General features: G+C 51.3%; 40 non-coding genes across 40 annotated transcripts; all 40 read left to right on the top strand.

The window, feature by feature from the left end:
- Nucleotides 1-555: 555 nt before the first annotated feature.
- On the top strand, nt 556-626 carry TRNAG-GCC (transfer RNA glycine (anticodon GCC)). Its single transcript has one exon. It is a non-coding gene; the product is annotated as a tRNA-Gly (tRNA).
- A 350-nt stretch (nt 627-976) lies between these two features.
- Nucleotides 977-1,047, top strand: TRNAG-CCC (transfer RNA glycine (anticodon CCC)). Its single transcript has one exon. It is a non-coding gene; the product is annotated as a tRNA-Gly (tRNA).
- A 565-nt stretch (nt 1,048-1,612) lies between these two features.
- On the top strand, nt 1,613-1,683 carry TRNAG-GCC (transfer RNA glycine (anticodon GCC)). The gene has a single exon. It is a non-coding gene; the product is annotated as a tRNA-Gly (tRNA).
- Nucleotides 1,684-2,033: 350 nt separating this feature from the next.
- TRNAG-CCC (transfer RNA glycine (anticodon CCC)) lies at nt 2,034-2,104 on the top strand. Its single transcript has one exon. It is a non-coding gene; the product is annotated as a tRNA-Gly (tRNA).
- A 565-nt stretch (nt 2,105-2,669) lies between these two features.
- TRNAG-GCC (transfer RNA glycine (anticodon GCC)) lies at nt 2,670-2,740 on the top strand. Its single transcript has one exon. It is a non-coding gene; the product is annotated as a tRNA-Gly (tRNA).
- Nucleotides 2,741-3,090: 350 nt separating this feature from the next.
- TRNAG-CCC (transfer RNA glycine (anticodon CCC)) lies at nt 3,091-3,161 on the top strand. Its single transcript has one exon. It is a non-coding gene; the product is annotated as a tRNA-Gly (tRNA).
- Nucleotides 3,162-3,726: 565 nt separating this feature from the next.
- TRNAG-GCC (transfer RNA glycine (anticodon GCC)) lies at nt 3,727-3,797 on the top strand. The gene has a single exon. It is a non-coding gene; the product is annotated as a tRNA-Gly (tRNA).
- A 350-nt stretch (nt 3,798-4,147) lies between these two features.
- TRNAG-CCC (transfer RNA glycine (anticodon CCC)) lies at nt 4,148-4,218 on the top strand. The gene has a single exon. It is a non-coding gene; the product is annotated as a tRNA-Gly (tRNA).
- A 552-nt stretch (nt 4,219-4,770) lies between these two features.
- Nucleotides 4,771-4,841, top strand: TRNAG-GCC (transfer RNA glycine (anticodon GCC)). The gene has a single exon. It is a non-coding gene; the product is annotated as a tRNA-Gly (tRNA).
- Nucleotides 4,842-5,191: 350 nt separating this feature from the next.
- Nucleotides 5,192-5,262, top strand: TRNAG-CCC (transfer RNA glycine (anticodon CCC)). The gene has a single exon. It is a non-coding gene; the product is annotated as a tRNA-Gly (tRNA).
- Nucleotides 5,263-5,827: 565 nt separating this feature from the next.
- TRNAG-GCC (transfer RNA glycine (anticodon GCC)) lies at nt 5,828-5,898 on the top strand. The gene has a single exon. It is a non-coding gene; the product is annotated as a tRNA-Gly (tRNA).
- A 350-nt stretch (nt 5,899-6,248) lies between these two features.
- On the top strand, nt 6,249-6,319 carry TRNAG-CCC (transfer RNA glycine (anticodon CCC)). Its single transcript has one exon. It is a non-coding gene; the product is annotated as a tRNA-Gly (tRNA).
- A 565-nt stretch (nt 6,320-6,884) lies between these two features.
- Nucleotides 6,885-6,955, top strand: TRNAG-GCC (transfer RNA glycine (anticodon GCC)). Its single transcript has one exon. It is a non-coding gene; the product is annotated as a tRNA-Gly (tRNA).
- Nucleotides 6,956-7,305: 350 nt separating this feature from the next.
- Nucleotides 7,306-7,376, top strand: TRNAG-CCC (transfer RNA glycine (anticodon CCC)). Its single transcript has one exon. It is a non-coding gene; the product is annotated as a tRNA-Gly (tRNA).
- Nucleotides 7,377-7,928: 552 nt separating this feature from the next.
- On the top strand, nt 7,929-7,999 carry TRNAG-GCC (transfer RNA glycine (anticodon GCC)). Its single transcript has one exon. It is a non-coding gene; the product is annotated as a tRNA-Gly (tRNA).
- Nucleotides 8,000-8,349: 350 nt separating this feature from the next.
- On the top strand, nt 8,350-8,420 carry TRNAG-CCC (transfer RNA glycine (anticodon CCC)). Its single transcript has one exon. It is a non-coding gene; the product is annotated as a tRNA-Gly (tRNA).
- A 977-nt stretch (nt 8,421-9,397) lies between these two features.
- Nucleotides 9,398-9,468, top strand: TRNAG-CCC (transfer RNA glycine (anticodon CCC)). The gene has a single exon. It is a non-coding gene; the product is annotated as a tRNA-Gly (tRNA).
- A 562-nt stretch (nt 9,469-10,030) lies between these two features.
- Nucleotides 10,031-10,101, top strand: TRNAG-GCC (transfer RNA glycine (anticodon GCC)). The gene has a single exon. It is a non-coding gene; the product is annotated as a tRNA-Gly (tRNA).
- Nucleotides 10,102-10,451: 350 nt separating this feature from the next.
- Nucleotides 10,452-10,522, top strand: TRNAG-CCC (transfer RNA glycine (anticodon CCC)). The gene has a single exon. It is a non-coding gene; the product is annotated as a tRNA-Gly (tRNA).
- A 562-nt stretch (nt 10,523-11,084) lies between these two features.
- Nucleotides 11,085-11,155, top strand: TRNAG-GCC (transfer RNA glycine (anticodon GCC)). The gene has a single exon. It is a non-coding gene; the product is annotated as a tRNA-Gly (tRNA).
- A 350-nt stretch (nt 11,156-11,505) lies between these two features.
- Nucleotides 11,506-11,576, top strand: TRNAG-CCC (transfer RNA glycine (anticodon CCC)). The gene has a single exon. It is a non-coding gene; the product is annotated as a tRNA-Gly (tRNA).
- Nucleotides 11,577-12,141: 565 nt separating this feature from the next.
- Nucleotides 12,142-12,212, top strand: TRNAG-GCC (transfer RNA glycine (anticodon GCC)). The gene has a single exon. It is a non-coding gene; the product is annotated as a tRNA-Gly (tRNA).
- A 350-nt stretch (nt 12,213-12,562) lies between these two features.
- Nucleotides 12,563-12,633, top strand: TRNAG-CCC (transfer RNA glycine (anticodon CCC)). The gene has a single exon. It is a non-coding gene; the product is annotated as a tRNA-Gly (tRNA).
- A 552-nt stretch (nt 12,634-13,185) lies between these two features.
- On the top strand, nt 13,186-13,256 carry TRNAG-GCC (transfer RNA glycine (anticodon GCC)). The gene has a single exon. It is a non-coding gene; the product is annotated as a tRNA-Gly (tRNA).
- Nucleotides 13,257-13,606: 350 nt separating this feature from the next.
- On the top strand, nt 13,607-13,677 carry TRNAG-CCC (transfer RNA glycine (anticodon CCC)). The gene has a single exon. It is a non-coding gene; the product is annotated as a tRNA-Gly (tRNA).
- Nucleotides 13,678-14,654: 977 nt separating this feature from the next.
- TRNAG-CCC (transfer RNA glycine (anticodon CCC)) lies at nt 14,655-14,725 on the top strand. The gene has a single exon. It is a non-coding gene; the product is annotated as a tRNA-Gly (tRNA).
- A 562-nt stretch (nt 14,726-15,287) lies between these two features.
- Nucleotides 15,288-15,358, top strand: TRNAG-GCC (transfer RNA glycine (anticodon GCC)). Its single transcript has one exon. It is a non-coding gene; the product is annotated as a tRNA-Gly (tRNA).
- A 350-nt stretch (nt 15,359-15,708) lies between these two features.
- Nucleotides 15,709-15,779, top strand: TRNAG-CCC (transfer RNA glycine (anticodon CCC)). The gene has a single exon. It is a non-coding gene; the product is annotated as a tRNA-Gly (tRNA).
- Nucleotides 15,780-16,762: 983 nt separating this feature from the next.
- Nucleotides 16,763-16,833, top strand: TRNAG-CCC (transfer RNA glycine (anticodon CCC)). Its single transcript has one exon. It is a non-coding gene; the product is annotated as a tRNA-Gly (tRNA).
- Nucleotides 16,834-17,398: 565 nt separating this feature from the next.
- TRNAG-GCC (transfer RNA glycine (anticodon GCC)) lies at nt 17,399-17,469 on the top strand. Its single transcript has one exon. It is a non-coding gene; the product is annotated as a tRNA-Gly (tRNA).
- Nucleotides 17,470-17,819: 350 nt separating this feature from the next.
- On the top strand, nt 17,820-17,890 carry TRNAG-CCC (transfer RNA glycine (anticodon CCC)). Its single transcript has one exon. It is a non-coding gene; the product is annotated as a tRNA-Gly (tRNA).
- Nucleotides 17,891-18,876: 986 nt separating this feature from the next.
- Nucleotides 18,877-18,947, top strand: TRNAG-CCC (transfer RNA glycine (anticodon CCC)). The gene has a single exon. It is a non-coding gene; the product is annotated as a tRNA-Gly (tRNA).
- A 562-nt stretch (nt 18,948-19,509) lies between these two features.
- Nucleotides 19,510-19,580, top strand: TRNAG-GCC (transfer RNA glycine (anticodon GCC)). Its single transcript has one exon. It is a non-coding gene; the product is annotated as a tRNA-Gly (tRNA).
- Nucleotides 19,581-19,930: 350 nt separating this feature from the next.
- TRNAG-CCC (transfer RNA glycine (anticodon CCC)) lies at nt 19,931-20,001 on the top strand. Its single transcript has one exon. It is a non-coding gene; the product is annotated as a tRNA-Gly (tRNA).
- A 983-nt stretch (nt 20,002-20,984) lies between these two features.
- On the top strand, nt 20,985-21,055 carry TRNAG-CCC (transfer RNA glycine (anticodon CCC)). Its single transcript has one exon. It is a non-coding gene; the product is annotated as a tRNA-Gly (tRNA).
- Nucleotides 21,056-21,620: 565 nt separating this feature from the next.
- Nucleotides 21,621-21,691, top strand: TRNAG-GCC (transfer RNA glycine (anticodon GCC)). Its single transcript has one exon. It is a non-coding gene; the product is annotated as a tRNA-Gly (tRNA).
- A 350-nt stretch (nt 21,692-22,041) lies between these two features.
- TRNAG-CCC (transfer RNA glycine (anticodon CCC)) lies at nt 22,042-22,112 on the top strand. Its single transcript has one exon. It is a non-coding gene; the product is annotated as a tRNA-Gly (tRNA).
- Nucleotides 22,113-23,098: 986 nt separating this feature from the next.
- TRNAG-CCC (transfer RNA glycine (anticodon CCC)) lies at nt 23,099-23,169 on the top strand. Its single transcript has one exon. It is a non-coding gene; the product is annotated as a tRNA-Gly (tRNA).
- A 562-nt stretch (nt 23,170-23,731) lies between these two features.
- TRNAG-GCC (transfer RNA glycine (anticodon GCC)) lies at nt 23,732-23,802 on the top strand. Its single transcript has one exon. It is a non-coding gene; the product is annotated as a tRNA-Gly (tRNA).
- Nucleotides 23,803-24,152: 350 nt separating this feature from the next.
- Nucleotides 24,153-24,223, top strand: TRNAG-CCC (transfer RNA glycine (anticodon CCC)). Its single transcript has one exon. It is a non-coding gene; the product is annotated as a tRNA-Gly (tRNA).
- The last annotated feature ends 171 nt before the right edge of the window (nt 24,224-24,394 follow it).

A 24,394-nucleotide genomic window follows, 5' to 3' on the forward strand; every position in this document is an offset into this window, starting at 1 on the left:
GTAGACGTGTCTCTTGATATTTTAAAAGGCATGGGAAAAGAAAAATGGAAACGGTAGATAAGATGATTGCATTGCTTGTCTGTTTTCTGCGCAAAGAAAGCAATCTGCTGCCCTCTTTTAGCAGAAGATGGAACTGCAGTTTCAACTTAAGGCGGGAAACCTTCTATTATGCAAATAATTCCCAGAAGACCCCAGAAGCCCAGATTGAAAGGGTGTCAGCCTCGTGTGGCTGCAAAGATATCCCCTGAGTCCTGCGGTAGAAGTCTGGCTTTCCTGAGGCACGGTGCTCAGGGAACTGCACTCAGAGTAGCGACCCATACAAAGGCCACCCTCATCTACCAGTGTGCTTGCCTCTGTCCACTTTTCCTGTCTATAGAACCTGGCCGTTCGTGGCCGTTCGTGGCCAAGTGAGTGAGAAGGACTGCCAGGGCAGCGCAGCTCCCATTCACCCACCGGAGCTGGCGCCATCCTCATGTCACTGCAGTGCTCTGTTAAATCAGCTGCTCTGGGCTGCAATGGTCCAGAGCACTGTAGCGCCAGTGTGCAGCATGTAAGGCATTGGTGGTTCAGTGGTAGAATTCTCGCCTGCCACGCGGGAGGCCCGGGTTCGATTCCCGGCCAATGCATGAGCGTTTTGCACATGTACCTTTCGTTGACTTTGAAGCATCGTGAAAAGGAAGAGACCGAACAAAAAAACAAGCCTTGATTGCCTTGCTTGCCTTATTTCTGCTACTAGCGATCACTCTGCTGATCCCTTTTAGTAGAAGGGGCCGCTGCGCCTTGACTGGAAGCAGGGCAATCTCAGATTATGCAAACAGCTCATAGAGGCCCAGCCCGAGTAGGTGCCAGTCTCACACGTCTGCAAAGGCCTTCAATGAGGCTTTCAGCAGAAGTCAAGAGTTTACGAGTGACCATTCGCATGGAACTGGCAGGTGTGTTAAATCAAGTGCTCTACCGCAGTAATGCTGCTTGTCAGGCATTGGTAGTTCAGTGGTAGAATTCTCGCTTCCCAAGCGGGAGGCCCGGGTTCGATTCCCGGCCAATGCATGGCACTTTTGTAGACGTGTCTCTTGATATTTTAAAAGGCATGGGAAAAGAAAAATGGAAACGGTAGATAAGATGATTGCATTGCTTGTCTGTTTTCTGCGCAAAGAAAGCACTCTGCTGCCCTCTTTTAGCAGAAGATGGAACGGCAGTTTCAACTTAAGGCGGGAAACCTTCTATTATGCAAATAATTCCCAGAAGACCCCAGAAGCCCAGATTGAAAGGGTGTCAGCCTCGTGTGGCTGCAAAGATATCCCCTGAGTCCTGCGGTAGAAGTCTGGCTTTCCTGAGGCACGGTGCTCAGGGAACTGCACTCAGAGTAGCGACCCATACAAAGGCCACCCTCATCTACCAGTGTGCTTGCCTCTGTCCACTTTTCCTGTCTATAGAACCTGGCCGTTCGTGGCCGTTCGTGGCCAAGTGAGTGAGAAGGACTGCCAGGGCAGCGCAGCTCCCATTCACCCACCGGAGCTGGCGCCATCCTCATGTCACTGCAGTGCTCTGTTAAATCAGCTGCTCTGGGCTGCAATGGTCCAGAGCACTGTAGCGCCAGTGTGCAGCATGTAAGGCATTGGTGGTTCAGTGGTAGAATTCTCGCCTGCCACGCGGGAGGCCCGGGTTCGATTCCCGGCCAATGCATGAGCGTTTTGCACATGTACCTTTCGTTGACTTTGAAGCATCGTGAAAAGGAAGAGACCGAACAAAAAAACAAGCCTTGATTGCCTTGCTTGCCTTATTTCTGCTACTAGCGATCACTCTGCTGATCCCTTTTAGTAGAAGGGGCCGCTGCGCCTTGACTGGAAGCAGGGCAATCTCAGATTATGCAAAACACTCATAGAGGCCCAGCCCGAGTAGGTGCCAGTCTCACACGTCTGCAAAGGCCTTCAATGAGGCTTTCAGCAGAAGTCAAGAGTTTACGAGTGACCATTCGCATGGAACTGGCAGGTGTGTTAAATCAAGCGCTCTACCGCAGTAATGCTGCTTGTCAAGCATTGGTAGTTCAGTGGTAGAATTCTCGCTTCCCAAGCGGGAGGCCCGGGTTCGATTCCCGGCCAATGCATGGCACTTTTGTAGACGTGTCTCTTGATATTTTAAAAGGCATGGGAAAAGAAAAATGGAAACGGTAGATAAGATGATTGCATTGCTTGTCTGTTTTCTGCGCAAAGAAAGCAATCTGCTGCCCTCTTTTAGCAGAAGATGGAACTGCAGTTTCAACTTAAGGCGGGAAACCTTCTATTATGCAAATAATTCCCAGAAGACCCCAGAAGCCCAGATTGAAAGGGTGTCAGCCTCGTGTGGCTGCAAAGATATCCCCTGAGTCCTGCGGTAGAAGTCTGGCTTTCCTGAGGCACGGTGCTCAGGGAACTGCACTCAGAGTAGCGACCCATACAAAGGCCTCCCTCATCTACCAGTGTGCTTGCCTCTGTCCACTTTTCCTGTCTATAGAACCTGGCCGTTCGTGGCCGTTCGTGGCCAAGTGAGTGAGAAGGACTGCCAGGGCAGCGCAGCTCCCATTCACCCACCGGAGCTGGCGCCATCCTCATGTCACTGCAGTGCTCTGTTAAATCAGCTGCTCTGGGCTGCAATGGTCCAGAGCACTGTAGCGCCAGTGTGCAGCATGTAAGGCATTGGTGGTTCAGTGGTAGAATTCTCGCCTGCCACGCGGGAGGCCCGGGTTCGATTCCCGGCCAATGCATGAGTGTTTTGCACATGTACCTTTCGTTGACTTTGAAGCATCGTGAAAAGGAAGAGACCGAACAAAAAAACAAGCCTTGATTGCCTTGCTTGCCTTATTTCTGCTACTAGCGATCACTCTGCTGATCCCTTTTAGTAGAAGGGGCCGCTGCGCCTTGACTGGAAGCAGGGCAATCTCAGATTATGCAAACAGCTCATAGAGGCCCAGCCCGAGTAGGTGCCAGTCTCACACGTCTGCAAAGGCCTTCAATGAGGCTTTCAGCAGAAGTCAAGAGTTTACGAGTGACCATTCGCATGGAACTGGCAGGTGTGTTAAATCAAGTGCTCTACCGCAGTAATGCTGCTTGTCAGGCATTGGTAGTTCAGTGGTAGAATTCTCGCTTCCCAAGCGGGAGGCCCGGGTTCGATTCCCGGCCAATGCATGGCACTTTTGTAGACGTGTCTCTTGATATTTTAAAAGGCATGGGAAAAGAAAAATGGAAACGGTAGATAAGATGATTGCATTGCTTGTCTGTTTTCTGCGCAAAGAAAGCACTCTGCTGCCCTCTTTTAGCAGAAGATGGAACGGCAGTTTCAACTTAAGGCGGGAAACCTTCTATTATGCAAATAATTCCCAGAAGACCCCAGAAGCCCAGATTGAAAGGGTGTCAGCCTCGTGTGGCTGCAAAGATATCCCCTGAGTCCTGCGGTAGAAGTCTGGCTTTCCTGAGGCACGGTGCTCAGGGAACTGCACTCAGAGTAGCGACCCATACAAAGGCCACCCTCATCTACCAGTGTGCTTGCCTCTGTCCACTTTTCCTGTCTATAGAACCTGGCCGTTCGTGGCCGTTCGTGGCCAAGTGAGTGAGAAGGACTGCCAGGGCAGCGCAGCTCCCATTCACCCACCGGAGCTGGCGCCATCCTCATGTCACTGCAGTGCTCTGTTAAATCAGCTGCTCTGGGCTGCAATGGTCCAGAGCACTGTAGCGCCAGTGTGCAGCATGTAAGGCATTGGTGGTTCAGTGGTAGAATTCTCGCCTGCCACGCGGGAGGCCCGGGTTCGATTCCCGGCCAATGCATGAGCGTTTTGCACATGTACCTTTCGTTGACTTTGAAGCATCGTGAAAAGGAAGAGACCGAACAAAAAAACAAGCCTTGATTGCCTTGCTTGCCTTATTTCTGCTACTAGCGATCACTCTGCTGATCCCTTTTAGTAGAAGGGGCCGCTGCGCCTTGACTGGAAGCAGGGCAATCTCAGATTATGCAAAACACTCATAGAGGCCCAGCCCGAGTAGGTGCCAGTCTCACACGTCTGCAAAGGCCTTCAATGAGGCTTTCAGCAGAAGTCAAGAGTTTACGAGTGACCATTCGCATGGAACTGGCAGGTGTGTTAAATCAAGCGCTCTACCGCAGTAATGCTGCTTGTCAAGCATTGGTAGTTCAGTGGTAGAATTCTCGCTTCCCAAGCGGGAGGCCCGGGTTCGATTCCCGGCCAATGCATGGCACTTTTGTAGACGTGTCTCTTGATATTTTAAAAGGCATGGGAAAAGAAAAATGGAAACGGTAGATAAGATGATTGCATTGCTTGTCTGTTTTCTGCGCAAAGAAAGCACTCTGCTGCCCTCTTTTAGCAGAAGATGGAACGGCAGTTTCAACTTAAGGCGGGAAACCTATTATGCAAATAATTCCCAGAAGACCCCAGAAGCCCAGATTGAAAGGGTGTCAGCCTCGTGTGGCTGCAAAGATATCCCCTGAGTCCTGCGGTAGAAGTCTGGCTTTCCTGAGGCACGGTGCTCAGGGAACTGCACTCAGAGTAGCGACCCATACAAAGGCCACCCTCATCTACCAGTGTGCTTGCCTCTGTCCACTTTTCCTGTCTATAGAACCTGGCCGTTCGTGGCCAAGTGAGTGAGAAGGACTGCCAGGGCAGCGCAGCTCCCATTCACCCACCGGAGCTGGCGCCATCCTCATGTCACTGCAGTGCTCTGTTAAATCAGCTGCTCTGGGCTGCAATGGTCCAGAGCACTGTAGCACCAGTGTGCAGCATGTAAGGCATTGGTGGTTCAGTGGTAGAATTCTCGCCTGCCACGCGGGAGGCCCGGGTTCGATTCCCGGCCAATGCATGAGCGTTTTGCACATGTACCTTTCGTTGACTTTGAAGCATCGTGAAAAGGAAGAGACCGAACAAAAAAACAAGCCTTGATTGCCTTGCTTGCCTTATTTCTGCTACTAGCGATCACTCTGCTGATCCCTTTTAGTAGAAGGGGCCGCTGCGCCTTGACTGGAAGCAGGGCAATCTCAGATTATGCAAACAGCTCATAGAGGCCCAGCCCGAGTAGGTGCCAGTCTCACACGTCTGCAAAGGCCTTCAATGAGGCTTTCAGCAGAAGTCAAGAGTTTACGAGTGACCATTCGCATGGAACTGGCAGGTGTGTTAAATCAAGTGCTCTACCGCAGTAATGCTGCTTGTCAGGCATTGGTAGTTCAGTGGTAGAATTCTCGCTTCCCAAGCGGGAGGCCCGGGTTCGATTCCCGGCCAATGCATGGCACTTTTGTAGACGTGTCTCTTGATATTTTAAAAGGCATGGGAAAAGAAAAATGGAAACGGTAGATAAGATGATTGCATTGCTTGTCTGTTTTCTGCGCAAAGAAAGCACTCTGCTGCCCTCTTTTAGCAGAAGATGGAACGGCAGTTTCAACTTAAGGCGGGAAACCTTCTATTATGCAAATAATTCCCAGAAGACCCCAGAAGCCCAGATTGAAAGGGTGTCAGCCTCGTGTGGCTGCAAAGATATCCCCTGAGTCCTGCGGTAGAAGTCTGGCTTTCCTGAGGCACGGTGCTCAGGGAACTGCACTCAGAGTAGCGACCCATACAAAGGCCTCCCTCATCTACCAGTGTGCTTGCCTCTGTCCACTTTTCCTGTCTATAGAACCTGGCCGTTCGTGGCCGTTCGTGGCCAAGTGAGTGAGAAGGACTGCCAGGGCAGCGCAGCTCCCATTCACCCACCGGAGCTGGCGCCATCCTCATGTCACTGCAGTGCTCTGTTAAATCAGCTGCTCTGGGCTGCAATGGTCCAGAGCACTGTAGCGCCAGTGTGCAGCATGTAAGGCATTGGTGGTTCAGTGGTAGAATTCTCGCCTGCCACGCGGGAGGCCCGGGTTCGATTCCCGGCCAATGCATGAGTGTTTTGCACATGTACCTTTCGTTGACTTTGAAGCATCGTGAAAAGGAAGAGACCGAACAAAAAAACAAGCCTTGATTGCCTTGCTTGCCTTATTTCTGCTACTAGCGATCACTCTGCTGATCCCTTTTAGTAGAAGGGGCCGCTGCGCCTTGACTGGAAGCAGGGCAATCTCAGATTATGCAAAACGCTCATAGAGGCCCAGCCCGAGTAGGTGCCAGTCTCACACGTCTGCAAAGGCCTTCAATGAGGCTTTCAGCAGAAGTCAAGAGTTTACGAGTGACCATTCGCATGGAACTGGCAGGTGTGTTAAATCAAGCACTCTACCGCAGTAATGCTGCTTGTCAAGCATTGGTAGTTCAGTGGTAGAATTCTCGCTTCCCAAGCGGGAGGCCCGGGTTCGATTCCCGGCCAATGCATGGCACTTTTGTAGACGTGTCTCTTGATATTTTAAAAGGCATGGGAAAAGAAAAATGGAAACGGTAGATAAGATGATTGCATTGCTTGTCTGTTTTCTGCGCAAAGAAAGCAATCTGCTGCCCTCTTTTAGCAGAAGATGGAACTGCAGTTTCAACTTAAGGCGGGAAACCTTCTATTATGCAAATAATTCCCAGAAGACCCCAGAAGCCCAGATTGAAAGGGTGTCAGCCTCGTGTGGCTGCAAAGATATCCCCTGAGTCCTGCGGTAGAAGTCTGGCTTTCCTGAGGCACGGTGCTCAGGGAACTGCACTCAGAGTAGCGACCCATACAAAGGCCACCCTCATCTACCAGTGTGCTTGCCTCTGTCCACTTTTCCTGTCTATAGAACCTGGCCGTTCGTGGCCGTTCGTGGCCAAGTGAGTGAGAAGGACTGCCAGGGCAGCGCAGCTCCCATTCACCCACCGGAGCTGGCGCCATCCTCATGTCACTGCAGTGCTCTGTTAAATCAGCTGCTCTGGGCTGCAATGGTCCAGAGCACTGTAGCGCCAGTGTACAGCATGTAAGGCATTGGTGGTTCAGTGGTAGAATTCTCGCCTGCCACGCGGGAGGCCCGGGTTCGATTCCCGGCCAATGCATGAGCGTTTTGCACATGTACCTTTCGTTGACTTTGAAGCATCGTGAAAAGGAAGAGACCGAACAAAAAAACAAGCCTTGATTGCCTTGCTTGCCTTATTTCTGCTACTAGCGATCACTCTGCTGATCCCTTTTAGTAGAAGGGGCCGCTGCGCCTTGACTGGAAGCAGGGCAATCTCAGATTATGCAAAACGCTCATAGAGGCCCAGCCCGAGTAGGTGCCAGTCTCACACGTCTGCAAAGGCCTTCAATGAGGCTTTCAGCAGAAGTCAAGAGTTTACGAGTGACCATTCGCATGGAACTGGCAGGTGTGTTAAATCAAGTGCTCTACCGCAGTAATGCTGCTTGTCAGGCATTGGTAGTTCAGTGGTAGAATTCTCGCTTCCCAAGCGGGAGGCCCGGGTTCGATTCCCGGCCAATGCATGGCACTTTTGTAGACGTGTCTCTTGATATTTTAAAAGGCATGGGAAAAGAAAAATGGAAACGGTAGATAAGATGATTGCATTGCTTGTCTGTTTTCTGCGCAAAGAAAGCACTCTGCTGCCCTCTTTTAGCAGAAGATGGAACGGCAGTTTCAATTTAAGGCGGGAAACCTATTATGCAAATAATTCCCAGAAGACCCCAGAAGCCCAGATTGAAAGGGTGTCAGCCTCGTGTGGCTGCAAAGATATCCCCTGAGTCCTGCGGTAGAAGTCTGGCTTTCCTGAGGCACGGTGCTCAGGGAACTGCACTCAGAGTAGCGACCCATACAAAGGCCACCCTCATCTACCAGTGTGCTTGCCTCTGTCCACTTTTCCTGTCTATAGAACCTGGCCGTTCGTGGCCAAGTGAGTGAGAAGGACTGCCAGGGCAGCGCAGCTCCCATTCACCCACCGGAGCTGGCGCCATCCTCATGTCACTGCAGTGCTCTGTTAAATCAGCTGCTCTGGGCTGCAATGGTCCAGAGCACTGTAGCGCCAGTGTGCAGCATGTAAGGCATTGGTGGTTCAGTGGTAGAATTCTCGCCTGCCACGCGGGAGGCCCGGGTTCGATTCCCGGCCAATGCATGAGCGTTTTGCACATGTACCTTTCGTTGACTTTGAAGCATCGTGAAAAGGAAGAGACCGAACAAAAAAACAAGCCTTGATTGCCTTGCTTGCCTTATTTCTGCTACTAGCGATCACTCTGCTGATCCCTTTTAGTAGAAGGGGCCGCTGCGCCTTGACTGGAAGCAGGGCAATCTCAGATTATGCAAACAGCTCATAGAGGCCCAGCCCGAGTAGGTGCCAGTCTCACACGTCTGCAAAGGCCTTCAATGAGGCTTTCAGCAGAAGTCAAGAGTTTACGAGTGACCATTCGCATGGAACTGGCAGGTGTGTTAAATCAAGTGCTCTACCGCAGTAATGCTGCTTGTCAGGCATTGGTAGTTCAGTGGTAGAATTCTCGCTTCCCAAGCGGGAGGCCCGGGTTCGATTCCCGGCCAATGCATGGCACTTTTGTAGACGTGTCTCTTGATATTTTAAAAGGCATGGGAAAAGAAAAATGGAAACGGTAGATAAGATGATTGCATTGCTTGTCGGTTTTCTGCGCAAAGAAAGCACTCTGCTGCCCTCTTTTAGCAGAAGATGGAACGGCAGTTTCAACTTAAGGCGGGAAACCTTCTATTATGCAAATAATTCCCAGAAGACCCCAGAAGCCCAGATTGAAAGGGTGTCAGCCTCGTGTGGCTGCAAAGATATCCCCTGAGTCCTGCGGTAGAAGTCTGGCTTTCCTGAGGCACGGTGCTCAGGGAACTGCACTCAGAGTAGCGACCCATACAAAGGCCACCCTCATCTACCAGTGTGCTTGCCTCTGTCCACTTTTCCTGTCTATAGAACCTGGCCGTTCGTGGCCGTTCGTGGCCAAGTGAGTGAGAAGGACTGCCAGGGCAGCGCAGCTCCCATTCACCCACCGGAGCTGGCGCCATCCTCATGTCACTGCAGTGCTCTGTTAAATCAGCTGCTCTGGGCTGCAATGGTCCAGAGCACTGTAGCGCCAGTGTACAGCATGTAAGGCATTGGTGGTTCAGTGGTAGAATTCTCACCTGCCACGCGGGAGGCCCGGGTTCGATTCCCGGCCAATGCATGAGCGTTTTTCACATGTACCTTTCGTTGACTTTGAAGCATCGTGAAAAGGAAGAGACCGAACAAAAAAACAAGCCTTGCTTGCCTTATTTCTGCTACTAGCGATCACTCTGCTGATCCCTTTTAGTAGAAGGGGCCGCTGCGCCTTGACTGGAAGCAGGGCAATCTCAGATTATGCAAAACGCTCATAGAGGCCCAGCCCGAGTAGGTGCCAGTCTCACACGTCTGCAAAGGCCTTCAATGAGGCTTTCAGCAGAAGTCAAGAGTTTACGAGTGACCATTCGCATGGAACTGGCAGGTGTGTTAAATCAAGTGCTCTACCGCAGTAATGCTGCTTGTCAGGCATTGGTAGTTCAGTGGTAGAATTCTCGCTTCCCAAGCGGGAGGCCCGGGTTCGATTCCCGGCCAATGCATGGCACTTTTGTAGACGTGTCTCTTGATATTTTAAAAGGCATGGGAAAAGAAAAATGGAAACGGTAGATAAGATGATTGCATTGCTTGTCTGTTTTCTGCGCAAAGAAAGCACTCTGCTGCCCTCTTTTAGCAGAAGATGGAACGGCAGTTTCAATTTAAGGCGGGAAACCTATTATGCAAATAATTCCCAGAAGACCCCAGAAGCCCAGATTGAAAGGGTGTCAGCCTCGTGTGGCTGCAAAGATATCCCCTGAGTCCTGCGGTAGAAGTCTGGCTTTCCTGAGGCACGGTGCTCAGGGAACTGCACTCAGAGTAGCGACCCATACAAAGGCCACCCTCATCTACCAGTGTGCTTGCCTCTGTCCACTTTTCCTGTCTATAGAACCTGGCCGTTCGTGGCCGTTCGTGGCCAAGTGAGTGAGAAGGACTGCCAGGGCAGCGCAGCTCCCATTCACCCACCGGAGCTGGCGCCATCCTCATGTCACTGCAGTGCTCTGTTAAATCAGCTGCTCTGGGCTGCAATGGTCCAGAGCACTGTAGCGCCAGTGTGCAGCATGTAAGGCATTGGTGGTTCAGTGGTAGAATTCTCGCCTGCCACGCGGGAGGCCCGGGTTCGATTCCCGGCCAATGCATGAGCGTTTTGCACATGTACCTTTCGTTGACTTTGAAGCATCGTGAAAAGGAAGAGACCGAACAAAAAAACAAGCCTTGATTGCCTTGCTTGCCTTATTTCTGCTACTAGCGATCACTCTGCTGATCCCTTTTAGTAGAAGGGGCCGCTGCGCCTTGACTGGAAGCAGGGCAATCTCAGATTATGCAAAACACTCATAGAGGCCCAGCCCGAGTAGGTGCCAGTCTCACACGTCTGCAAAGGCCTTCAATGAGGCTTTCAGCAGAAGTCAAGAGTTTACGAGTGACCATTCGCATGGAACTGGCAGGTGTGTTAAATCAAGCGCTCTACCGCAGTAATGCTGCTTGTCAAGCATTGGTAGTTCAGTGGTAGAATTCTCGCTTCCCAAGCGGGAGGCCCGGGTTCGATTCCCGGCCAATGCATGGCACTTTTGTAGACGTGTCTCTTGATATTTTAAAAGGCATGGGAAAAGAAAAATGGAAACGGTAGATAAGATGATTGCATTGCTTGTCTGTTTTCTGCGCAAAGAAAGCACTCTGCTGCCCTCTTTTAGCAGAAGATGGAACGGCAGTTTCAACTTAAGGCGGGAAACCTATTATGCAAATAATTCCCAGAAGACCCCAGAAGCCCAGATTGAAAGGGTGTCAGCCTCGTGTGGCTGCAAAGATATCCCCTGAGTCCTGCGGTAGAAGTCTGGCTTTCCTGAGGCACGGTGCTCAGGGAACTGCACTCAGAGTAGCGACCCATACAAAGGCCACCCTCATCTACCAGTGTGCTTGCCTCTGTCCACTTTTCCTGTCTATAGAACCTGGCCGTTCGTGGCCGTTCGTGGCCAAGTGAGTGAGAAGGACTGCCAGGGCAGCGCAGCTCCCATTCACCCACCGGAGCTGGCGCCATCCTCATGTCACTGCAGTGCTCTGTTAAATCAGCTGCTCTGGGCTGCAATGGTCCAGAGCACTGTAGCACCAGTGTGCAGCATGTAAGGCATTGGTGGTTCAGTGGTAGAATTCTCGCCTGCCACGCGGGAGGCCCGGGTTCGATTCCCGGCCAATGCATGAGCGTTTTGCACATGTACCTTTCGTTGACTTTGAAGCATCGTGAAAAGGAAGAGACCGAACAAAAAAACAAGCCTTGATTGCCTTGCTTGCCTTATTTCTGCTACTAGCGATCACTCTGCTGATCCATTTTAGTAGAAGGGGCCGCTGCGCCTTGACTGGAAGCAGGGCAATCTCAGATTATGCAAACAGCTCATAGAGGCCCAGCCCGAGTAGGTGCCAGTCTCACACGTCTGCAAAGGCCTTCAATGAGGCTTTCAGCAGAAGTCAAGAGTTTACGAGTGACCATTCGCATGGAACTGGCAGGTGTGTTAAATCAAGTGCTCTACCGCAGTAATGCTGCTTGTCAGGCATTGGTAGTTCAGTGGTAGAATTCTCGCTTCCCAAGCGGGAGGCCCGGGTTCGATTCCCGGCCAATGCATGGCACTTTTGTAGACGTGTCTCTTGATATTTTAAAAGGCATGGGAAAAGAAAAATGGAAACGGTAGATAAGATGATTGCATTGCTTGTCTGTTTTCTGCGCAAAGAAAGCACTCTGCTGCCCTCTTTTAGCAGAAGATGGAACTGCAGTTTCAACTTAAGGCGGGAAACCTTCTATTATGCAAATAATTCCCAGAAGACCCCAGAAGCCCAGATTGAAAGGGTGTCAGCCTCGTGTGGCTGCAAAGATATCCCCTGAGTCCTGCGGTAGAAGTCTGGCTTTCCTGAGGCACGGTGCTCAGGGAACTGCACTCAGAGTAGCGACCCATACAAAGGCCACCCTCATCTACCAGTGTGCTTGCCTCTGTCCACTTTTCCTGTCTATAGAACCTGGCCGTTCGTGGCCGTTCGTGGCCAAGTGAGTGAGAAGGACTGCCAGGGCAGCGCAGCTCCCATTCACCCACCGGAGCTGGCGCCATCCTCATGTCACTGCAGTGCTCTGTTAAATCAGCTGCTCTGGGCTGCAATGGTCCAGAGCACTGTAGCGCCAGTGTACAGCATGTAAGGCATTGGTGGTTCAGTGGTAGAATTCTCGCCTGCCACGCGGGAGGCCCGGGTTCGATTCCCGGCCAATGCATGAGCGTTTTGCACATGTACCTTTCGTTGACTTTGAAGCATCGTGAAAAGGAAGAGACCGAACAAAAAAACAAGCCTTGATTGCCTTGCTTGCCTTATTTCTGCTACTAGCGATCACTCTGCTGATCCCTTTTAGTAGAAGGGGCCGCTGCGCCTTGACTGGAAGCAGGGCAATCTCAGATTATGCAAAACGCTCATAGAGGCCCAGCCCGAGTAGGTGCCAGTCTCACACGTCTGCAAAGGCCTTCAATGAGGCTTTCAGCAGAAGTCAAGAGTTTACGAGTGACCATTCGCATGGAACTGGCAGGTGTGTTAAATCAAGTGCTCTACCGCAGTAATGCTGCTTGTCAGGCATTGGTAGTTCAGTGGTAGAATTCTCGCTTCCCAAGCGGGAGGCCCGGGTTCGATTCCCGGCCAATGCATGGCACTTTTGTAGACGTGTCTCTTGATATTTTAAAAGGCATGGGAAAAGAAAAATGGAAACGGTAGATAAGATGATTGCATTGCTTGTCTGTTTTCTGCGCAAAGAAAGCACTCTGCTGCCCTCTTTTAGCAGAAGATGGAACGGCAGTTTCAATTTAAGGCGGGAAACCTATTATGCAAATAATTCCCAGAAGACCCCAGAAGCCCAGATTGAAAGGGTGTCAGCCTCGTGTGGCTGCAAAGATATCCCCTGAGTCCTGCGGTAGAAGTCTGGCTTTCCTGAGGCACGGTGCTCAGGGAACTGCACTCAGAGTAGCGACCCATACAAAGGCCACCCTCATCTACCAGTGTGCTTGCCTCTGTCCACTTTTCCTGTCTATAGAACCTGGCCGTTCGTGGCCAAGTGAGTGAGAAGGACTGCCAGGGCAGCGCAGCTCCCATTCACCCACCGGAGCTGGCGCCATCCTCATGTCACTGCAGTGCTCTGTTAAATCAGCTGCTCTGGGCTGCAATGGTCCAGAGCACTGTAGCGCCAGTGTGCAGCATGTAAGGCATTGGTGGTTCAGTGGTAGAATTCTCGCCTGCCACGCGGGAGGCCCGGGTTCGATTCCCGGCCAATGCATGAGCGTTTTGCACATGTACCTTTCGTTGACTTTGAAGCATCGTGAAAAGGAAGAGACCGAACAAAAAAACAAGCCTTGATTGCCTTGCTTGCCTTATTTCTGCTACTAGCGATCACTCTGCTGATCCCTTTTAGTAGAAGGGGCCGCTGCGCCTTGACTGGAAGCAGGGCAATCTCAGATTATGCAAACAGCTCATAGAGGCCCAGCCCGAGTAGGTGCCAGTCTCACACGTCTGCAAAGGCCTTCAATGAGGCTTTCAGCAGAAGTCAAGAGTTTACGAGTGACCATTCGCATGGAACTGGCAGGTGTGTTAAATCAAGTGCTCTACCGCAGTAATGCTGCTTGTCAGGCATTGGTAGTTCAGTGGTAGAATTCTCGCTTCCCAAGCGGGAGGCCCGGGTTCGATTCCCGGCCAATGCATGGCACTTTTGTAGACGTGTCTCTTGATATTTTAAAAGGCATGGGAAAAGAAAAATGGAAACGGTAGATAAGATGATTGCATTGCTTGTCTGTTTTCTGCGCAAAGAAAGCACTCTGCTGCCCTCTTTTAGCAGAAGATGGAACGGCAGTTTCAACTTAAGGCGGGAAACCTTCTATTATGCAAATAATTCCCAGAAGACCCCAGAAGCCCAGATTGAAAGGGTGTCAGCCTCGTGTGGCTGCAAAGATATCCCCTGAGTCCTGCGGTAGAAGTCTGGCTTTCCTGAGGCACGGTGCTCAGGGAACTGCACTCAGAGTAGCGACCCATACAAAGGCCACCCTCATCTACCAGTGTGCTTGCCTCTGTCCACTTTTCCTGTCTATAGAACCTGGCCGTTCGTGGCCGTTCGTGGCCAAGTGAGTGAGAAGGACTGCCAGGGCAGCGCAGCTCCCATTCACCCACCGGAGCTGGCGCCATCCTCATGTCACTGCAGTGCTCTGTTAAATCAGCTGCTCTGGGCTGCAATGGTCCAGAGCACTGTAGCGCCAGTGTACAGCATGTAAGGCATTGGTGGTTCAGTGGTAGAATTCTCACCTGCCACGCGGGAGGCCCGGGTTCGATTCCCGGCCAATGCATGAGCGTTTTTCACATGTACCTTTCGTTGACTTTGAAGCATCGTGAAAAGGAAGAGACCGAACAAAAAAACAAGCCTTGCTTGCCTTATTTCTGCTACTAGCGATCACTCTGCTGATCCCTTTTAGTAGAAGGGGCCGCTGCGCCTTGACTGGAAGCAGGGCAATCTCAGATTATGCAAAACGCTCATAGAGGCCCAGCCCGAGTAGGTGCCAGTCTCACACGTCTGCAAAGGCCTTCAATGAGGCTTTCAGCAGAAGTCAAGAGTTTACGAGTGACCATTCGCATGGAACTGGCAGGTGTGTTAAATCAAGTGCTCTACCGCAGTAATGCTGCTTGTCAGGCATTGGTAGTTCAGTGGTAGAATTCTCGCTTCCCAAGCGGGAGGCCCGGGTTCGATTCCCGGCCAATGCATGGCACTTTTGTAGACGTGTCTCTTGATATTTTAAAAGGCATGGGAAAAGAAAAATGGAAACGGTAGATAAGATGATTGCATTGCTTGTCTGTTTTCTGCGCAAAGAAAGCACTCTGCTGCCCTCTTTTAGCAGAAGATGGAACGGCAGTTTCAATTTAAGGCGGGAAACCTATTATGCAAATAATTCCCAGAAGACCCCAGAAGCCCAGATTGAAAGGGTGTCAGCCTCGTGTGGCTGCAAAGATATCCCCTGAGTCCTGCGGTAGAAGTCTGGCTTTCCTGAGGCACGGTGCTCAGGGAACTGCACTCAGAGTAGCGACCCATACAAAGGCCACCCTCATCTACCAGTGTGCTTGCCTCTGTCCACTTTTCCTGTCTATAGAACCTGGCCGTTCGTGGCCGTTCGTGGCCAAGTGAGTGAGAAGGACTGCCAGGGCAGCGCAGCTCCCATTCACCCACCGGAGCTGGCGCCATCCTCATGTCACTGCAGTGCTCTGTTAAATCAGCTGCTCTGGGCTGCAATGGTCCAGAGCACTGTAGCGCCAGTGTGCAGCATGTAAGGCATTGGTGGTTCAGTGGTAGAATTCTCGCCTGCCACGCGGGAGGCCCGGGTTCGATTCCCGGCCAATGCATGAGCGTTTTGCACATGTACCTTTCGTTGACTTTGAAGCATCGTGAAAAGGAAGAGACCGAACAAAAAAACAAGCCTTGATTGCCTTGCTTGCCTTATTTCTGCTACTAGCGATCACTCTGCTGATCCCTTTTAGTAGAAGGGGCCGCTGCGCCTTGACTGGAAGCAGGGCAATCTCAGATTATGCAAAACACTCATAGAGGCCCAGCCCGAGTAGGTGCCAGTCTCACACGTCTGCAAAGGCCTTCAATGAGGCTTTCAGCAGAAGTCAAGAGTTTACGAGTGACCATTCGCATGGAACTGGCAGGTGTGTTAAATCAAGCGCTCTACCGCAGTAATGCTGCTTGTCAAGCATTGGTAGTTCAGTGGTAGAATTCTCGCTTCCCAAGCGGGAGGCCCGGGTTCGATTCCCGGCCAATGCATGGCACTTTTGTAGACGTGTCTCTTGATATTTTAAAAGGCATGGGAAAAGAAAAATGGAAACGGTAGATAAGATGATTGCATTGCTTGTCTGTTTTCTGCGCAAAGAAAGCACTCTGCTGCCCTCTTTTAGCAGAAGATGGAACGGCAGTTTCAACTTAAGGCGGGAAACCTATTATGCAAATAATTCCCAGAAGACCCCAGAAGCCCAGATTGAAAGGGTGTCAGCCTCGTGTGGCTGCAAAGATATCCCCTGAGTCCTGCGGTAGAAGTCTGGCTTTCCTGAGGCACGGTGCTCAGGGAACTGCACTCAGAGTAGCGACCCATACAAAGGCCACCCTCATCTACCAGTGTGCTTGCCTCTGTCCACTTTTCCTGTCTATAGAACCTGGCCGTTCGTGGCCGTTCGTGGCCAAGTGAGTGAGAAGGACTGCCAGGGCAGCGCAGCTCCCATTCACCCACCGGAGCTGGCGCCATCCTCATGTCACTGCAGTGCTCTGTTAAATCAGCTGCTCTGGGCTGCAATGGTCCAGAGCACTGTAGCGCCAGTGTGCAGCATGTAAGGCATTGGTGGTTCAGTGGTTGAATTCTCGCCTGCCACGCGGGAGGCCCGGGTTCGATTCCCGGCCAATGCATGAGTGTTTTGCACATGTACCTTTCGTTGACTTTGAAGCATCGTGAAAAGGAAGAGACCGAACAAAAAAACAAGCCTTGATTGCCTTGCTTGCCTTATTTCTGCTACTAGCGATCACTCTGCTGATCCCTTTTAGTAGAAGGGGCCGCTGCGCCTTGACTGGAAGCAGGGCAATCTCAGATTATGCAAAACGCTCATAGAGGCCCAGCCCGAGTAGGTGCCAGTCTCACACGTCTGCAAAGGCCTTCAATGAGGCTTTCAGCAGAAGTCAAGAGTTTACGAGTGACCATTCGCATGGAACTGGCAGGTGTGTTAAATCAAGCGCTCTACCGCAGTAATGCTGCTTGTCAAGCATTGGTAGTTCAGTGGTAGAATTCTCGCTTCCCAAGCGGGAGGCCCGGGTTCGATTCCCGGCCAATGCATGGCACTTTTGTAGACGTGTCTCTTGATATTTTAAAAGGCATGGGAAAAGAAAAATGGAAACGGTAGATAAGATGATTGCATTGCTTGTCTGTTTTCTGCGCAAAGAAAGCAATCTGCTGCCCTCTTTTAGCAGAAGATGGAACTGCAGTTTCAACTTAAGGCGGGAAACCTTCTATTATGCAAATAATTCCCAGAAGACCCCAGAAGCCCAGATTGAAAGGGTGTCAGCCTCGTGTGGCTGCAAAGATATCCCCTGAGTCCTGCGGTAGAAGTCTGGCTTTCCTGAGGCACGGTGCTCAGGGAACTGCACTCAGAGTAGCGACCCATACAAAGGCCACCCTCATCTACCAGTGTGCTTGCCTCTGTCCACTTTTCCTGTCTATAGAACCTGGCCGTTCGTGGCCGTTCGTGGCCAAGTGAGTGAGAAGGACTGCCAGGGCAGCGCAGCTCCCATTCACCCACCGGAGCTGGCGCCATCCTCATGTCACTGCAGTGCTCTGTTAAATCAGCTGCTCTGGGCTGCAATGGTCCAGAGCACTGTAGCGCCAGTGTGCAGCATGTAAGGCATTGGTGGTTCAGTGGTAGAATTCTCGCCTGCCACGCGGGAGGCCCGGGTTCGATTCCCGGCCAATGCATGAGTGTTTTGCACATGTACCTTTCGTTGACTTTGAAGCATCGTGAAAAGGAAGAGACCGAACAAAAAAACAAGCCTTGATTGCCTTGCTTGCCTTATTTCTGCTACTAGCGATCACTCTGCTGATCCCTTTTAGTAGAAGGGGCCGCTGCGCCTTGACTGGAAGCAGGGCAATCTCAGATTATGCAAAACGCTCATAGAGGCCCAGCCCGAGTAGGTGCCAGTCTCACACGTCTGCAAAGGCCTTCAATGAGGCTTTCAGCAGAAGTCAAGAGTTTACGAGTGACCATTCGCATGGAACTGGCAGGTGTGTTAAATCAAGCGCTCTACCGCAGTAATGCTGCTTGTCAAGCATTGGTAGTTCAGTGGTAGAATTCTCGCTTCCCAAGCGGGAGGCCCGGGTTCGATTCCCGGCCAATGCATGGCACTTTTGTAGACGTGTCTCTTGATATTTTAAAAGGCATGGGAAAAGAAAAATGGAAACGGTAGATAAGATGATTGCATTGCTTGTCTGTTTTCTGCGCAAAGAAAGCAATCTGCTGCCCTCTTTTAGCAGAAGATGGAACTGCAGTTTCAACTTAAGGCGGGAAACCTTCTATTATGCAAATAATTCCCAGAAGACCCCAGAAGCCCAGATTGAAAGGGTGTCAGCCTCGTGTGGCTGCAAAGATATCCCCTGAGTCCTGCGGTAGAAGTCTGGCTTTCCTGAGGCACGGTGCTCAGGGAACTGCACTCAGAGTAGCGACCCATACAAAGGCCACCCTCATCTACCAGTGTGCTTGCCTCTGTCCACTTTTCCTGTCTATAGAACCTGGCCGTTCGTGGCCGTTCGTGGCCAAGTGAGTGAGAAGGACTGCCAGGGCAGCGCAGCTCCCATTCACCCACCGGAGCTGGCGCCATCCTCATGTCACTGCAGTGCTCTGTTAAATCAGCTGCTCTGGGCTGCAATGGTCCAGAGCACTGTAGCGCCAGTGTACAGCATGTAAGGCATTGGTGGTTCAGTGGTAGAATTCTCACCTGCCACGCGGGAGGCCCGGGTTCGATTCCCGGCCAATGCATGAGCGTTTTGCACATGTACCTTTCGTTGACTTTGAAGCATCGTGAAAAGGAAGAGACCGAACAAAAAAACAAGCCTTGATTGCCTTGCTTGCCTTATTTCTGCTACTAGCGATCGCTCTGCTGATCCCTTTTAGTAGAAGGGGCCGCTGCGCCTTGACTGGAAGCAGGGCAATCTCAGATTATGCAAAACGCTCATAGAGGCCCAGCCCGAGTAGGTGCCAGTCTCACACGTCTGCAAAGGCCTTCAATGAGGCTTTCAGCAGAAGTCAAGAGTTTACGAGTGACCATTCGCATGGAACTGGCAGGTGTGTTAAATCAAGTGCTCTACCGCAGTAATGCTGCTTGTCAGGCATTGGTAGTTCAGTGGTAGAATTCTCGCTTCCCAAGCGGGAGGCCCGGGTTCGATTCCCGGCCAATGCATGGCACTTTTGTAGACGTGTCTCTTGATATTTTAAAAGGCATGGGAAAAGAAAAATGGAAACGGTAGATAAGATGATTGCATTGCTTGTCTGTTTTCTGCGCAAAGAAAGCACTCTGCTGCCCTCTTTTAGCAGAAGATGGAACGGCAGTTTCAATTTAAGGCGGGAAACCTATTATGCAAATAATTCCCAGAAGACCCCAGAAGCCCAGATTGAAAGGGTGTCAGCCTCGTGTGGCTGCAAAGATATCCCCTGAGTCCTGCGGTAGAAGTCTGGCTTTCCTGAGGCACGGTGCTCAGGGAACTGCACTCAGAGTAGCGACCCATACAAAGGCCACCCTCATCTACCAGTGTGCTTGCCTCTGTCCACTTTTCCTGTCTATAGAACCTGGCCGTTCGTGGCCGTTCGTGGCCAAGTGAGTGAGAAGGACTGCCAGGGCAGCGCAGCTCCCATTCACCCACCGGAGCTGGCGCCATCCTCATGTCACTGCAGTGCTCTGTTAAATCAGCTGCTCTGGGCTGCAATGGTCCAGAGCACTGTAGCGCCAGTGTGCAGCATGTAAGGCATTGGTGGTTCAGTGGTAGAATTCTCGCCTGCCACGCGGGAGGCCCGGGTTCGATTCCCGGCCAATGCATGAGCGTTTTGCACATGTACCTTTCGTTGACTTTGAAGCATCGTGAAAAGGAAGAGACCGAACAAAAAAACAAGCCTTGATTGCCTTGCTTGCCTTATTTCTGCTACTAGCGATCACTCTGCTGATCCCTTTTAGTAGAAGGGGCCGCTGCGCCTTGACTGGAAGCAGGGCAATCTCAGATTATGCAAAACACTCATAGAGGCCCAGCCCGAGTAGGTGCCAGTCTCACACGTCTGCAAAGGCCTTCAATGAGGCTTTCAGCAGAAGTCAAGAGTTTACGAGTGACCATTCGCATGGAACTGGCAGGTGTGTTAAATCAAGCGCTCTACCGCAGTAATGCTGCTTGTCAAGCATTGGTAGTTCAGTGGTAGAATTCTCGCTTCCCAAGCGGGAGGCCCGGGTTCGATTCCCGGCCAATGCATGGCACTTTTGTAGACGTGTCTCTTGATATTTTAAAAGGCATGGGAAAAGAAAAATGGAAACGGTAGATAAGATGATTGCATTGCTTGTCTGTTTTCTGCGCAAAGAAAGCACTCTGCTGCCCTCTTTTAGCAGAAGATGGAACGGCAGTTTCAACTTAAGGCGGGAAACCTATTATGCAAATAATTCCCAGAAGACCCCAGAAGCCCAGATTGAAAGGGTGTCAGCCTCGTGTGGCTGCAAAGATATCCCCTGAGTCCTGCGGTAGAAGTCTGGCTTTCCTGAGGCACGGTGCTCAGGGAACTGCACTCAGAGTAGCGACCCATACAAAGGCCACCCTCATCTACCAGTGTGCTTGCCTCTGTCCACTTTTCCTGTCTATAGAACCTGGCCGTTCGTGGCCGTTCGTGGCCAAGTGAGTGAGAAGGACTGCCAGGGCAGCGCAGCTCCCATTCACCCACCGGAGCTGGCGCCATCCTCATGTCACTGCAGTGCTCTGTTAAATCAGCTGCTCTGGGCTGCAATGGTCCAGAGCACTGTAGCGCCAGTGTGCAGCATGTAAGGCATTGGTGGTTCAGTGGTTGAATTCTCGCCTGCCACGCGGGAGGCCCGGGTTCGATTCCCGGCCAATGCATGAGTGTTTTGCACATGTACCTTTCGTTGACTTTGAAGCATCGTGAAAAGGAAGAGACCGAACAAAAAAACAAGCCTTGATTGCCTTGCTTGCCTTATTTCTGCTACTAGCGATCACTCTGCTGATCCCTTTTAGTAGAAGGGGCCGCTGCGCCTTGACTGGAAGCAGGGCAATCTCAGATTATGCAAAACGCTCATAGAGGCCCAGCCCGAGTAGGTGCCAGTCTCACACGTCTGCAAAGGCCTTCAATGAGGCTTTCAGCAGAAGTCAAGAGTTTACGAGTGACCATTCGCATGGAACTGGCAGGTGTGTTAAATCAAGCGCTCTACCGCAGTAATGCTGCTTGTCAAGCATTGGTAGTTCAGTGGTAGAATTCTCGCTTCCCAAGCGGGAGGCCCGGGTTCGATTCCCGGCCAATGCATGGCACTTTTGTAGACGTGTCTCTTGATATTTTAAAAGGCATGGGAAAAGAAAAATGGAAACGGTAGATAAGATGATTGCATTGCTTGTCTGTTTTCTGCGCAAAGAAAGCAATCTGCTGCCCTCTTTTAGCAGAAGATGGAACTGCAGTTTCAACTTAAGGCGGGAAACCTTCTATTATGCAAATAATTCCCAGAAGACCCCAGAAGCCCAGATTGAAAGGGTGTCAGCCTCGTGTGGCTGCAAAGATATCCCCTGAGTCCTGCGGTAGAAGTCTGGCTTTCCTGAGGCACGGTGCTCAGGGAACTGCACTCAGAGTAGCGACCCATACAAAGGCCACCCTCATCTACCAGTGTGCTTGCCTCTGTCCACTTTTCCTGTCTATAGAACCTGGCCGTTCGTGGCCGTTCGTGGCCAAGTGAGTGAGAAGGACTGCCAGGGCAGCGCAGCTCCCATTCACCCACCGGAGCTGGCGCCATCCTCATGTCACTGCAGTGCTCTGTTAAATCAGCTGCTCTGGGCTGCAATGGTCCAGAGCACTGTAGCGCCAGTGTGCAGCATGTAAGGCATTGGTGGTTCAGTGGTAGAATTCTCGCCTGCCACGCGGGAGGCCCGGGTTCGATTCCCGGCCAATGCATGAGTGTTTTGCACATGTACCTTTCGTTGACTTTGAAGCATCGTGAAAAGGAAGAGACCGAACAAAAAAACAAGCCTTGATTGCCTTGCTTGCCTTATTTCTGCTACTAGCGATCACTCTGCTGATCCCTTTTAGTAGAAGGGGCCGCTGCGCCTTGACTGGAAGCAGGGCAATCTCAGATTATGCAAAACGCTCATAGAGGCCCAGCCCGAGTAGGTGCCAGTCTCACACGTCTGCAAAGGCCTTCAATGAGGCTTTCAGCAGAAGTCAAGAGTTTACGAGTGACCATTCGCATGGAACTGGCAGGTGTGTTAAATCAAGCGCTCTACCGCAGTAATGCTGCTTGTCAAGCATTGGTAGTTCAGTGGTAGAATTCTCGCTTCCCAAGCGGGAGGCCCGGGTTCGATTCCCGGCCAATGCATGGCACTTTTGTAGACGTGTCTCTTGATATTTTAAAAGGCATGGGAAAAGAAAAATGGAAACGGTAGATAAGATGATTGCATTGCTTGTCTGTTTTCTGCGCAAAGAAAGCAATCTGCTGCCCTCTTTTAGCAGAAGATGGAACTGCAGTTTCAACTTAAGGCGGGAAACCTTCTATTATGCAAATAATTCCCAGAAGACCCCAGAAGCCCAGATTGAAAGGGTGTCAGCCTCGTGTGGCTGCAAAGATATCCCCTGAGTCCTGCGGTAGAAGTCTGGCTTTCCTGAGGCACGGTGCTCAGGGAACTGCACTCAGAGTAGCGACCCATACAAAGGCCACCCTCATCTACCAGTGTGCTTGCCTCTGTCCACTTTTCCTGTCTATAGAACCTGGCCGTTCGTGGCCGTTCGTGGCCAAGTGAGTGAGAAGGACTGCCAGGGCAGCGCAGCTCCCATTCACCCACCGGAGCTGGCGCCATCCTCATGTCACTGCAGTGCTCTGTTAAATCAGCTGCTCTGGGCTGCAATGGTCCAGAGCACTGTAGCGCCAGTGTACAGCATGTAAGGCATTGGTGGTTCAGTGGTAGAATTCTCACCTGCCACGCGGGAGGCCCGGGTTCGATTCCCGGCCAATGCATGAGCGTTTTGCACATGTACCTTTCGTTGACTTTGAAGCATCGTGAAAAGGAAGAGACCGAACAAAAAAACAAGCCTTGATTGCCTTGCTTGCCTTATTTCTGCTACTAGCGATCGCTCTGCTGATCCCTTTTAGTAGAAGGGGCCGCTGCGCCTTGACTGGAAGCAGGGCAATCTCAGATTATGCAAAACGCTCATAGAGGCCCAGCCCGAGTAGGTGCCAGTCTCACACGTCTGCAAAGGCCTTCAATGAGGCTTTCAGCAGAAGTCAAGAGTTTACGAGTGACCATTCGCATGGAACTGGCAGGTGTGTTAAATCAAGTGCTCTACCGCAGTAATGCTGCTTGTCAGGCATTGGTAGTTCAGTGGTAGAATTCTCGCTTCCCAAGCGGGAGGCCCGGGTTCGATTCCCGGCCAATGCATGGCACTTTTGTAGACGTGTCTCTTGATATTTTAAAAGGCATGGGAAAAGAAAAATGGAAACGGTAGATAAGATGATTGCATTGCTTGTCTGTTTTCTGCGCAAAGAAAGCACTCTGCTGCCCTCTTTTAGCAGAAGATGGAACGGCAGTTTCAATTTAAGGCGGGAAACCTATTATGCAAATAATTCCCAGAAGACCCCAGAAGCCCAGATTGAAAGGGTGTCAGCCTCGTGTGGCTGCAAAGATATCCCCTGAGTCCTGCGGTAGAAGTCTGGCTTTCCTGAGGCACGGTGCTCAGGGAACTGCACTCAGAGTAGCGACCCATACAAAGGCCACCCTCATCTACCAGTGTGCTTGCCTCTGTCCACTTTTCCTGTCTATAGAACCTGGCCGTTCGTGGCCGTTCGTGGCCAAGTGAGTGAGAAGGACTGCCAGGGCAGCGCAGCTCCCATTCACCCACCGGAGCTGGCGCCATCCTCATGTCACTGCAGTGCTCTGTTAAATCAGCTGCTCTGGGCTGCAATGGTCCAGAGCACTGTAGCGCCAGTGTGCAGCATGTAAGGCATTGGTGGTTCAGTGGTAGAATTCTCGCCTGCCACGCGGGAGGCCCGGGTTCGATTCCCGGCCAATGCATGAGCGTTTTGCACATGTACCTTTCGTTGACTTTGAAGCATCGTGAAAAGGAAGAGACCGAACAAAAAAACAAGCCTTGATTGCCTTGCTTGCCTTATTTCTGCTACTAGCGATCACTCTGCTGATCCCTTTTAGTAGAAGGGGCCGCTGCGCCTTGACTGGAAGCAGGGCAATCTCAGATTATGCAAAACACTCATAGAGGCCCAGCCCGAGTAGGTGCCAGTCTCACACGTCTGCAAAGGCCTTCAATGAGGCTTTCAGCAGAAGTCAAGAGTTTACGAGTGACCATTCGCATGGAACTGGCAGGTGTGTTAAATCAAGCGCTCTACCGCAGTAATGCTGCTTGTCAAGCATTGGTAGTTCAGTGGTAGAATTCTCGCTTCCCAAGCGGGAGGCCCGGGTTCGATTCCCGGCCAATGCATGGCACTTTTGTAGACGTGTCTCTTGATATTTTAAAAGGCATGGGAAAAGAAAAATGGAAACGGTAGATAAGATGATTGCATTGCTTGTCTGTTTTCTGCGCAAAGAAAGCACTCTGCTGCCCTCTTTTAGCAGAAGATGGAACGGCAGTTTCAACTTAAGGCGGGAAACC

The sequence above is a fragment of the Ambystoma mexicanum genome, unplaced genomic scaffold (assembly GCF_040938575.1).
Source record: "Ambystoma mexicanum isolate Mex_15411 unplaced genomic scaffold, UKY_AmexF1_1 Mex_scaf52, whole genome shotgun sequence".
Classification (NCBI taxonomy): Eukaryota; Metazoa; Chordata; class Amphibia; order Caudata; family Ambystomatidae; genus Ambystoma; species Ambystoma mexicanum.